The sequence below is a fragment of the Acomys minous genome (assembly GCF_964271855.1).
Source record: "Acomys minous genome assembly, chromosome: 11".
Classification (NCBI taxonomy): domain Eukaryota; kingdom Metazoa; phylum Chordata; class Mammalia; order Rodentia; family Muridae; genus Acomys; species Acomys minous.
Window position 1 is genome coordinate 78423226 of NC_140492.1, and position 13303 is coordinate 78436528.

At 40.0% G+C, this 13303-nt stretch overlaps 1 long non-coding RNA gene across 1 annotated transcript in view; it reads right to left on the reverse strand.

Moving 5' to 3' along the window:
* Positions 1–1547: 1547 nt before the first annotated feature.
* The window catches only part of LOC311609177, a 140826-nt gene continuing 129070 nt past the window's right edge, over positions 1548–13303 (reverse strand). The window contains exon 4 of the long non-coding RNA XR_014783305.1: positions 1548–2154. This is a non-coding gene — a long non-coding RNA (uncharacterized lncRNA). The remainder of the gene's footprint in view (positions 2155–13303) is intronic.

Here is a 13303-nt window from a genome sequence, read left to right on the forward strand (position 1 = left end):
GCCTGCAGGAAAGAGTATGCTAGTTTACACACATTAAAATATATACTTCGCACTTTGGTTTCCTTTCCCACTGCTTTCAAAATTACACTCTATTCTGTTTTTAAAACAAAACACCCATGTCTTCACAGGCTCCTTTGAAAGCTGTAGACTTCCTTCAGCATATACAAGCTTGCTTGCATAAAAGGTTATGTACACAGTGTATACAAGAAAAAAATTACTTATTCAGACATGAATATTATAGTCCTACCACTGGCATACAGAAAGGTTCTTGGAGTTCTTCAGTCTCCAGAAGATGCAGGCTAAAGTATCTGCTTGTCAATGCTGTCAATGTCCCATGCTGTCGGCATGGTAAGAAGATGGAATAATCCACAGCAAACAAGCAGCTGGCAGTAATTAATGATCTCAAACCCAAAAAGTACTTTCAGAGTCACCACAGGCATCCTTGGTAGCCCCAGCAAAGTACTGTACAACATGGCCAGAGCAGACTGTGAGCCAGCAAGAGGACACCTGGCCCAAACACATCTACCACCTGGTAGCTAGCATCTACCACCTGGCTCTGGGGAGGAAAGATACCACAGGAGAGGGACAAAAAAATAGAAACATCAGACTGAAGAAAGGTAAAGAAGAATTAGGCAGACTGTTCCAGATGTGATAAAAGGAACTGAAAAAAATATAATAGAAAATGAAACACTATATATTCTATAAAAAGACCCTTACTAGATTTATACACAAATATTTTCATACATTAATGTACTTCAGGATCCAAGCAGAGATGCTGGGCTTCAAAGACTCTTAACTTTGCTTACTTGAATCTGCTTAACGTCTGAGGACACATTTATAAAACGTTCTGTTTGGCAATTACCCTTGCAGAAATGTTGATTTTTGTTTTCTTTTGTTTTGTCTTGTTTTGAGTTTTGTTTGGTTGGTTTGTTTTGGTTTTTCGAGGCAGAGTTTCTCTGTGCAGCATTTGCTGTCGTGGACTCACTTTGTAGACCAGGCTGACCTCAAACTCACAGAGATCTGGCAGCCTCTGCCTCCCCAAGAGCTGGGATTACAGGTATGTGCCACCACGCCTGGCTAACGTGTTGATTTTTAACATCTGGAAAAAGAGCAAGCCAGTAGTCATGGTCTGGAAAGAACAATAACATGGGTAGCGTCAGGGTTGCCTGGCAGGGATCCAGAGGTCTCAGTAGTGTGCTTACACTAATGATCATCTGTTACTAATGATCAACAAATATTACATGATTAAAACAACACATGAATGTGTGCACAGCTAACGCCACCTGTCAAGGAGTTTAAAATCATGCGGCTGCCCTGTAAAGCTGAATGTTTTAAGCATTTAGTGAAGGAGCCCTCCAGCAAGCAACAGAACTCCTACTTAGGTATATGGGCTTCCTTTATTTTTCTAACTAGCAGCTAACAATATATTGTCATAGGGGTATTGCTCGAAGCTGTTTGCCTCTACGTAGATGCAACTAGATATTCAAGGATAGGTTTCAGGCTTGTTATGTTGTTACAAAAAAACATTACGGAGCTGGGCTAGACATGATGGTGCAAATCTTTAATCCCAGAAGCTAAGAAGCAGAGGTGAGGATCTCTATGAGATCGAGGGCAGCCTGATCTATATAGTAAGTTTCAAGATAGACGGGACTATATAGAGAGATCCCATCTCAAAGCAAAACAAACAAAAAGTACAAAGCTGAAGTATAATTTAAGAAAGACTTGTTTTAACCCACTAGGTCTGAAAACAGCATCTCAGTCAACTTCACATGTTTTTGGCAGCTATGGAGTAGTATGTGTTATTACCCTACCCACATTTCATCAGCTATATATACAAATTGACCAGACTTGTCGTAGTTACCTCTGTGCCTCTGAAATACCTGCAGATCAATCACTGCTCCCTTCCAAAACTATCCATTACATATAGACAATCTTCACTTTATTCTCCTTGATTGAGTTCGATTACGCAATTGATTATCATTTGGATAGATGAGAAGCTAATTTAGAATACACATCTTCCGGTTGCATCCCCGAGGTCATTTGCCTCAGTGTGAGGTCTATGGTTTCTCTTCCTTCCTCCATGCCAGTGACTGAGCTTTTTCTCTGTCATGTATTTGTGTGCAGAAAAAAATCCACGAGCAAGCATTAAACAATCTGTGAAAATAGGAAGATGAAAAATATTAGCAGTCCAATGAAATTCAAATTATCAGTAAGATGATCAGTTTCCCATGCACTAAGCAGAATTAAAAACAAACAAAACAAAACAAAACAAAACAAAAAAAAAACCTTGCCAGATGTGGTGAAAGAAACCCTTAATCCCAAATCCCAGCCCTTAAGAGGCAGTGGTAGAGGCAGGTGAATCTCTGTGACTTTCAGATATCCTGTTTCCATAGGAAGTTCCTAACCAGCAATGCTACATAGAGAGACCCAGTCTCAAAGAAAATAACCATATTAACAAATAAGTAAAACACATATACAGCCTTGTTTCTTATTTGCAGTGTACTCTATTATACAATCAGGAAGAATGTGAACAAAACCACTGATGACAATGGAATATAATCCATACATTGAATTTATTAAGATATTATGCTAAAGCAATTATCCCCAGCAATACTTGAGTAATACTTTCTGTTACACAGTTATGTAACAGCTAGTCATATAACTATTGAAAAGTTGGTCAACACTCCACAAGTAAGAAATGAACACCAATAGATTGGGACATATGATTTTTGCCTGACAGGTTTTTAACAAAGCAGGAGTAAGAATGCTTATTCAGATGAAATGCAGACCATAACCAAATATCTACACAAGCATCTCACTGCCTAGATTAATCTAGTTCATTTAGTTTAAGTAGTAACAACCCTTGGTGTTTTTTTTTTTTAACACGTTGTTTAAAGTAAGTTTAGAAGAACAAGGCTAGCCAGTTCTTCCAAGCCGGCTTGCAGGTTCAGTTATGGTGCCCAGGCCACTCGAACATGTCACCTAGATGTGCATAGGTAGCAGAGCTAAGGTAAGCTGAGGTCTTCTGACTGTTCCTTATGTGTGACAAAGAATGAACCAACAGATCCATTTGAGGAATTCTGTGTAACTTTCAGTAACTCTAATGACATAATTAGTGCAATATTTTAAAGGGATTCTATTTTAGAGATTTTAAAATTCATTCATTCAGGATCCCCCGCCCCTTTTCCTTTCTTAGTTTGTTATGGAAAATTATCTGATGTAGTTTTTAGATGCATATATGGTGCAATAGGTTAAAAAAAATCCAATATAAAGACTTATTTTCAAGCTTAGGATGTAGGTACGTTTTACATGCACTACAGGAAATATACTCTTAATATAATAACTACTGATAATATGTTGATCAATTAATAATAATTTCCAAGTGATCGGGCTTTACATCTTCAGGAATAAGTTTTCTTATTTGTATTAATTTTGCATAGTTTTAAGTATTATATCCTTTATCCTCCTTCTTCGTAGTTTCTAGAGAAGCTTGAAATCAAAACACTCTTTTTTTTTTTTTTTTTTTTTTAGTTTTTCGAGACAGGATCTCTCTGTGTAGCCTTGGCTGTCGTCAACTTACTTTGTAGACCAGGCTGGCCTCGAACTCACAGCGATCCACCTGTCTCAACCTCCCGAGTGCTGGGATTAAAGGCGTGCGCCACCACTGCCTGGCCTCAAAACACACTCTTAACACAAAGACTCAGTATAGATGAACCCCTGCTAAGATCTGAATGTTGCGTATACAACCAGCCCCTGAGTGGCGAGTCGAAACCGCCTGCAGATCCCTGCACAGTCCCGCAAAGACTTACTAACCGTCCCGCTATGAGTGGCAGGCACGTGGAAAGCCCGGGGAGCACTTGGTGCTGCCCACACCTAGTTAAGTCCATGAAACTGCAGTGACTACAAATGGTGCAGGGCTTACAGGTTGTATAATTTAGCAATGTGAAAATTCTTTTTTTTTTTCATCAGTTTTTAACTTAAAATTACTATTTACCCTCTGACTTTTCAGCCCAGGGAGACAGCAGAACAATATTTATGCTTCCAGAGCATAAAACCGAATGTGTTGACAGTAGTGTAAAGGTTTATAATCTGAGGTCACTGTTTTGTCTTGATAATAAATGTTTCGAGTTAAGATTACAAGCCCCATCCATTGACTGCTCTGTCAGAAGTCCTGAGTTCAATTCCCAGCAACCACATGGTGGCTTACAACCATCTATAATGTGATCTCATGCCCTCTTCTGGTGTGCAGGCATACATTCAGGCAGAACACTGTATATAATAATAAATAAATCTTTTAAAAAAATAAATAAAAAGAACTCGTTAAAGGCCGCCACCACTGAGCTCCTCCGGCAGAGTCCCTACTCCTTTGTTTCCGGTTTCTCTGTTTCCACAGAACATGCCCTTGTGTAGCATATCTGTTCACAGACCGGCTTTACCTCTCTGGCTGTGAAGTTCTGAAAAGCAGCGTAAAGCAAGGTTTCAGGGACCTTGAGAGTTATTTTTGTTTTGTTCTGGTTTGCCTTGGGTTTGTTTTCGCTTTTTATTTATCCATACCTAATTAGACACCCAGTAAAGAGTTGATAAACGTAAGTACCACTCTGATAAAGATTCGTGCAAACTGAGTTTTCAGCTATTTTCTCTGACTCTATTACGATGAAAAGACTATATATAGCAGCTCCTTGGAACATCTTCATGACATAAATCCTGTAATACAGATAAATAATTGGGAAAAAAAATCCTAACCTTCCCTCCAAATATGTCTTAGTCCTAAAGGAACTCAGTTTTCCATATCCCCTAAGCAGCCCCAACATAGTGTGCCTCGTGAAGCAATGTGTTTAAAGACCCCTGCAGTGTGAGCCTCCCCGTTTCTCACTTTACCACTTACACACTTCATCAGAAAATCATGGCAAGTTTCAGTGCCGTTTATGAGAGGTTCGAGTCAGCCATCTGCCGTCTGGCCACTCCCAGCTGCTTTATTTTACCTCCAGCTCACCAGCAACCATGCTCGGAATCCGTGACGACAATGCACTTACTACGCGCCAGGCCGTGTTTTAAGTTCTTTACAAGAAACATAAATGCACTCTGTTCTTCTGAAATTCCATGAGTAGGTACAGCTAAGGACAAATGGGCCTAAAGATGTGTGAAATCTGGCCTCACAGCCTGTTAATGGTAGAATCAGGACTCCAACACGGGCAGTGTGGCTCTAAGCACTCTGAACTACCCCCTGGCTTTGAGGAGATGGGTTTATTACAAGGCCAATTACAGGGACGAGATAATTATATTTTAATCTTTAGCAGCTGACAGAGTATACTGACATAGAATGAAATTAGTCCCCACATGTTAAAAATCTAAAAACATCAAGCCAATTTAATGTGCCCTTCAGGCCTTCTATTTTCTTAAACACCACGGAAACAAGCCAAAACAATTCTACTGTGGTTCCCACACTGAGAAGTTTCTAATGCCGTGGGTGGAAGGTGCCTTTCTTCCTTAAGTGACTGAAATAGACATGTCAATGTTCTTGAAAGTTTAAACTGTAAATCTAGTGAGGCTTGTTCTAGCGCCCCTGGGAAAGGAGGGAGGAGATTATGGAGCTTTAATGTGCCTATGCTGGCTTTCTAGCTTTTTCTCTTTTAGTCAAGAAAACAGATGCATTACATGCATCTCTGTTGTGACTGGGATGCACTGAGGTCACATGACCAAATCCTCCTGGATGTGACGTCATTCTCTCCACCATCATTTATTGGTTATAAACCACATTTTGGGTTGTTTTATTTTGTTTTGTTTTTGTCCCTTTGGAGTTTTGAATTTTAATTAAAATTATTGTCATCATGATGGTTTTGCTGCGGTATATGAAAATTTTTTACTTTCCTTTAAAAAATATATAAAGTCACAATTTTCATTTTGAGTATCTCAATTTACCTGTTAAGCCCTATTTACAATAACATTTCCTATCAAGTCCAGCAACTGAAACAGATGGCTCTTGGGTCCACTAACACTGAATACCCTGTGCTTTGGCAGAACATTTGTGATATTGTTACGTAGACAAAACCTTATCCTCAATTTCTGTTTCTAAGATCAGGGTGAACCACAACTGAAGGCTAATAGTGGATAGCAGTAGGAAGTATATTTATAGTAAATTTAACTTTTCTACTGTCTTTTTCCTATTTTCAAAGAGCGTGCTTCTTTCACAAAAACAAGTAAGACAGTATTATAAAGAGACTTTATGCTTCTATACTGCTTAGAAGACTGTAATCGCATTTTGAAATTATCTAATAAATAATGAAAATACCAAATGATTCCACCTTTGAAAATGGTAATTCAGTAGGGGTTTAAAGTTTACGGCCTGTATTGTCCTTGTCTGGTGCCTTAGTTTGAGAGGGACCCCTGGGCCCAAATCTGCCTATAATAATGTTCTACTTGTAGGTGTCTAGGATACCCTATGAGTATATACAGGGGGAGGTAATCCCCCTCAGGAACAGTCATAGGGGAGGGGAATAAGGGCAAAATGGGAGGGAGGGAAGAATGGGAGGATACAAGGGATGGGATAACCATTGAGATGTAACAAGAATAAATTAATAAAAAAAAATCCGTGCTAAAAAAAAAGAAAGAAAGAAAATGGTAATTCAGGTTATATATGTGTATGGGTGTGTATGCACACAGATGTGTATGGGTACATATAAACATATATGTGCACATAGATTAAAATGTGTGCATATATAATAGTGAGGGTCATTATCACTGTGATGAAACGTAATGACCGAAAACAACTTGGAGAAGAAAAGATTTATTTGGTTTACATACCCCGAGTCATAGTCCACCAAGGGAGAGTAGGGCAAGACCTCAGAGGCCATGGAGGAGCACTGTTTACTGGTTGGCTCCTCATAGCTTGGTCCTCCTGCAATCCCATAGAACACAGGACCAGTCCAGGGGTGGCAGCATCCTAGTGGACTGGGCCCTTTGTCATAGATTGCTAAATAGGAAAATGTCCTAAAAGCCTACTATAGCCTGGTTTTATAGAAGCATTTTCTCAATCAAGGTTCCATCCTCTCAGATGACTCTAGTTTATATCAAGTTGTCGTAAACCAGCCAGCACGTGTGGTACTGCTCTGTTGCTCCCACACATCCCAAAACCCACACAAGCATGATTTTCCAGTCTCTTTCTACTTCCAGCCTCTCCTCCAGCTCAAAAACATCATCTTCTCCATGCCACAGCATGTGAGGTTCTGTAGGGTTTCAGCAAAGTCCCTCAGGCCTATCCAATTGGATGCCCTCCTCCCAACTTTCTGAAACCTGTATTCTCTGGGCGTTCGGATTCCATATGCCCCAACTGCCCTGCCATCCTTCTCCTCCCTGAACTTGAGAGGGAGCTGGGTGATTGAGTAAATATTGGAATGAGCTAATGGCGATGAAGCTATGATATATAAATGCAGGTTTATTGGAAGCAAGGCGGAGAGGAGGGAGAACGTGCCCTAGGGGTGGGGAGAAGGGAAGGAAAAGAGAGCAGGGAGGTGGGAAAAGGGGCAAAAGCGGGCCACGAAACCAAAATGTTTGGGTTACATAGTGAAGGGTAGAGGGATTGGGCATGCCAGCCACCACCAGCCATGCCCTACAGCAGGACGTGACAACGGGTCAAGGCATAGGTCATCTCTCCTTAGCCAGAAGCCCATGGTCTCTGCTCACTGCTTACTTACAGGAGGATGCCCTTTCTTCTGGAGCATGCAGTTTCACAGAACATAGTTTTGCTCACAAACTGCCTTCTCTAGGCACACATATTCCTTGTTCCTTTACAGTCTTCACTTGAAACATACAAGCCAAGAAAGACTATCTCATTTTTTTCTTAGTGCATTAAAAAAACAAAAAACAAAAACACATAGCCTGAGCATGGGCTAACATATAAAAATTATCAGTGAGGCTTAAAAACTCTCAGCCTGCCACACTGTGCAAGGGCCAAGTCAGCTGAAAGGGAAGAAGTGCCTAACCCAGATCAACAGAGAAGCCCAGTCTCCAGACGAGGGACTCTAGAATAGCACGGAACTCAACTCAACAAGAAGCCAGTGAGAGAGAGAGAGAGAGAGGCCATTCTACACAGGAAGACAACATATGCCAAATCACACTGTTAAATGAGTCAAGATTTAAATAAACTGCCACAAACTGTCTAGGCAATATAATCTAGGTGCCATTTTGTATTCTGAATGAACACAAACATAATTATTGGAGCAGAGGATGCCCTGGGGGTCAATTAATCTACTCCCTGTGTGCAACAGATAAGGGCAGTAAAGCCCGAATGATCTTCTTTAAACTCAGTTTGGAGGAAAGATTAAACTCCGCTTCTCACTTCAGCCTACAGGCAGGAGCTCCTGCTCTCATCTGGCCCTACTAAATAGGCACCTGCAGTTAGCTGAGAAGGAGCATGAACTGTGTCAGCACTTGCAACAGATGTTCTTAGAGTTCTTCACCAAAGCTAAAAAAAACAAAAACAAACAGCCACTCTCTTAATAGTGGCATTGATGGTTTTAAAGGGGGAAGGCCTGGCCTCTAGGCAATTATCCTAATAAGGGATGTTATGAAGAATCTATTAGATATGGCTGTTAGAATGCTATGCTTAGGTTAGCTCCTTTAATGCTCAGGACATCTCCTTAAGGGGTGCCCTATTGTTCATACCCATTTTATAGATGAAGACAACGAATTCTAAACTGTTAAAGAAATGATCCTAGATTAGCTGGCTGTTAAGTAGAAGGTAAAGAGTGGGCAGTCAATAGCATACACTTGCTTTAAATCATTGGAAGCACACATTTCCTTACATGCTATTTATTATTAATATGTATGTTACCAAATGAATTGTAAAAATGAACAAGCACATATTAGATTTTTCATGTGGTATAATTTGCCTTTTAAAAGATGAGAAACAACAGAGATATCTATTAATAGGGAGCTACTTTAGTAAATTAGGGCATGATCCAATTATCAACCTATAAAAACGGTGAGGGAAGCTCTTGGGAATAATCCCAAAAAGGAACATAGTTAAGATGTAAATGAAAATAATAGCAAAGATTTATAGATTATGTTCCTAACTGGCTTTTCTCAGAGGGGTTTATACAAACAGTTAGTGTGATTATATAACAGTGTTTTGGGAAGGGCATTATCAGGAAATTAGTGGTTATTGCCTCTGAAGGGAAGAAGATAAAACAGGGACTAGCGACGTAAGTTGGAAATAAAATTATTTTTGCATTATATATGTTTTGAAAAACATTTACATTTATATGTGTGAAAATAAGATTATTAGGACTTAACAACTAATTAGGTTTCCTTGAATCTAAGAGAAAATTTTCAACTTTAAAAATCATATAAATAATATATTTACTCGTATGAAGTAAACAAGTGTTTTAAATACTCAAATTATTACTTTGATTTAACTGAATAGAAGTGATGAGCTTTTTGAAAAGCCAACCTCCTTAACTCCTTGCCAAGATATTGATTCATTTCTGACTCATCAGGGAAAATAAATAAAGAAGTCAGTGCGTGACTGGCCTGCTGCCACTTGTACATGGACAGAAATGTGGGTAGGGAGAGAAGGAAGGAGCCTCTTTACCTGACAGGTAGGTCCTAGTGCTGCTAAAAGGTACATCCCTTAATCTTGTCTATTGTTCAAGAGAGGGACTCAAAACTTAGAATGCATGAATCATAAAAAAAAAAATACCATTCCTATAATGGTACATGAATGTTTATGTCCTAACACACGCCACATGCTTCCATCTACGTTCACAAGGTAAATCATGATAATGGTTAACTAATCTGACTTTAAATTCTCCAACTGCTTTTATTCCACCTCTTGCATTTTGTTTCATTTTACTCCAAAGCTACTATTTAGATTCAAATTCCCCCATTAGAAGGGTGATTTCTGTGGTAAAGCTGGAGTCATCTGAGGAAATGAAGTGTGTTACAGATTGAAAGTCTGCCGCTCCATAAGTTCATATTTCTGTGCTTTACACACACACACACACACACACACACACACACACACACACACACACACGTAAGCATACACACATGCACACACACATACATATACATACACACACATATACACATGGACACACACATGTGCACACACATACACAAGCATACACACGTGCACACACATGCACAGACATACATGCACACACACACACACACCATGGCCCATGTGACTCTATATGGGAATGGAACTTCTGGGGGTCCTAAGTATGCACCCTTACATGATGAGTGGGTGACTATGTAAGAAAAGCAGAAAACTTTCTATTCCATCTCCTTTTCCTCTCATCCTGGCTATATATGAGGGAACAGTAAGAGGTAGTATGGTTTCCCCATATTATTAATTTAATATTTCAAATTGGCACAAAAACAATATGCATTCAACAGAAACTATAGTTCTATTTTGCTATTTTAATGTTATGTTAATGGTAGACCCTCTCTCAAGACACAGGTGGCAGCAGTAAGCCACGATTCCCAGGCAGCTATACAGTCCTGAGGTTAGTGGTCACACTCTAGCAGCCATAGCCAGCTCACAACCCAACACAGATTACATTATTTAAACATTTGGGGAAGTTTTTGTGAATTTTGTGGGGTTGGGGGGGAGAGGCTCTCCAAAGTGATATGACAACATTACAGATGACAGCATAATGTTGCAATATCAAAATGCTGGGCATGCCTGGCAGCATATGGGATTGTTAAGGTACAGTGTTTAGAAAAATGTATCTATTAAATGAATTTTCAACTCATAATGGGTTGTGACTCAAGGCATTAATGTGATAGAATTTTAGAAAAGCTGTATGTTGGCACTGAGGAAATGGCTCAGCAGGTAAAGGTGTTTCCTGTCACGCCCAACAACCTGGGTTCAATCCCACGCCCCTCTCCAGATACACACACACACACACAAAAAAAAAAATAATACAAAGCTGTCTATGTATGTGAAGATAGCATGATGTTATGTGCGGCACGTGTGTGCGTTTCTATAATACAGCTTAGTAAGCCAAAAGCTAAGTGACCAAGAGTGAAAAGTAATATGAGTTAAAATAAATGCTGTGAAATAACATTTAATCATTTGAAACAAGTTGTTAATATAACAAAAACATTATGTGAAACTAGCATGATATAAAATGTCCATGTTTGAAGTATTATTAAACAAGAAGCTGTTGTATAAAAATGTGCACACTTAGCTGAAGAAATTCATTTTAATTAACATATACCAATAGTATTGTACTATGGTTACCCTTCACTTAAGTCCGTGGGCCTTTGGGACTTAATGGCTTATGACTCTGATCTAAATGGAAGAGGAAAAGTAACCCGCTCTCCAGAAAACAGTAGTTATTGAGATGGATATATACGAATTTGTTTTCTGTCTAAGAAATTCACTGAACACTCTTATGGCAGCACATTTCCAAGCCCTGTGCTGGCTTTTAACTGCGAAGATGGCTGTACCCCTACCCTAAATCCCATAGCTACTAATCCGCTGAGGGAAGCAGCCCACTGAGGTAAGAACAGCTCCAACGTTGTTTGTTCAACTGAAATGTTCACTTTGATTATTGTCTTTTATTTATTCACAAAGGGCCTTGAAAGCCCAGGCTCCAAACCCAAGCCCTTAGGGTTATCAAAAAATATATTTGACCACGTCCCCTGGAGGGGGAGACCTGCTGGCACTCAGAGGAAGGACAGCAGGCTACCAAGAAGAGACTTGATACCCTATGAGCATATACAGGGGGAGGTAATCCCCCTCAGTCACAGTCATAGGGGAGGGGAATAAGGGGAAAATGGGAGGGAGAGAGGAATGGGAGGATACAAGGGAGGGAATAACCATTGAGCTGTATTATGAATAAAATAAAATGAGATAAAATAAAATAAAAAAGAAGCAGACAAGTGCCAAGGCCTCATCGCTCATTTTCGGCACTTCCGTCCAAGCAAATGAAGTTAATGTGACAGGCTCCTAAAGGGGAAAAAGAGTTCTTTAAAAATCTTATTCACAAGGAAACGAAACAGCGTTTTGTTCACATTACAGGGATCGTTTAGCCCATGGAACAAACACACGGGCGCATGCGCAGGGCAGGAAGCAGCCTGGCGTCAGGCTCCAGAGCAGTCCCTCCGCAAAGCCGGAGTCCTCTGTGTCTTTCCTTCACGTAGCTCCAGGTCTTCCACGTTTGGTCAGTGAAACTCAATACTTAAAGCAAACAAACCTAGTTCTTCTTTTCTATAATTTTTTTTCTTTAGTTCATTTGAAAGGAAATTGATTTTTATTTTCTTGGCTTGGTCAACTGATTGGCTGTTTGTGCACGTAGAACAAAGGCTGAACTGGAAAACTGGATATGAACTCCTCAGTCAAAAAATTAACTATACGGGACTGGAGAGATGGCTCTGAGGGTACACGGGTTGACCTACAAGCAGGAGGGCCTGAGTTCAAATAGCTACTACCCATTTTTTAAAAAATGGTGGCAGGGATGTGGGGAGTGGCTGAACATGCCCGTAACCCTAACACTGTGGCCTGGGCAGGCAGGTTGCGGGGAATCACAAAAGCAGATCACAGGGTCTTGCTGGCCAGCTAGCCTAGCCAAATGGTCAGTTTATGGTGCATTGAGAGATCCTATTTCCAGGTTGTAAGGCCAAGAGCCACAGAGAAAGGCATCTGGAATCTTGTGCCGTCTACCACTGGCATACCCACACACATATATACAACACACACGCACACAGGAACACGCTTATGCCCACCCGAACACATAAGTACACACATGCATGCATGCAAATGCATACACAGAAAGGAATAGGAGAGAGACAGAAAGAACAACTAACTCTATTATTGACAAGCTAACACTTCTCTGAGGTTCTTTCCTCATCTCTAAGAGCAGTGAACCCTGGCATTTACCTCAAAATATTCTGTATCTAATAGGAGAAAAATAACAGATGGTGCCAAGAAATACCAGTGGGAGGATATATATCTTTAAAGTCAGATGAAACTATTGTGGAGTTTATAAAATGTGACATTTCATTTTTACCTGGCTTGATTTCTCAGATGTGAATCATTTGACGGAATGCACCGCCCTTAGAGTTATAGACATATAGGTCAAAACATAGAACTAAAAATAAAAGATGAGCCTATATGAGGAAAAGGTAACTGGGAGCCAGTAAAAAGAAAAAAAATCCCTACGTGAGAAATTTCTTACATTCTTTAAGCCCAAAGCAAACAAGTAGAAAGGGAAAAAATCCTGGTGTCCATCTCAGTGAATTAGAGGGTAAGTTTTCATTTCACCGTGTCAGAAGCCTGAAGGAAAAGGTATCC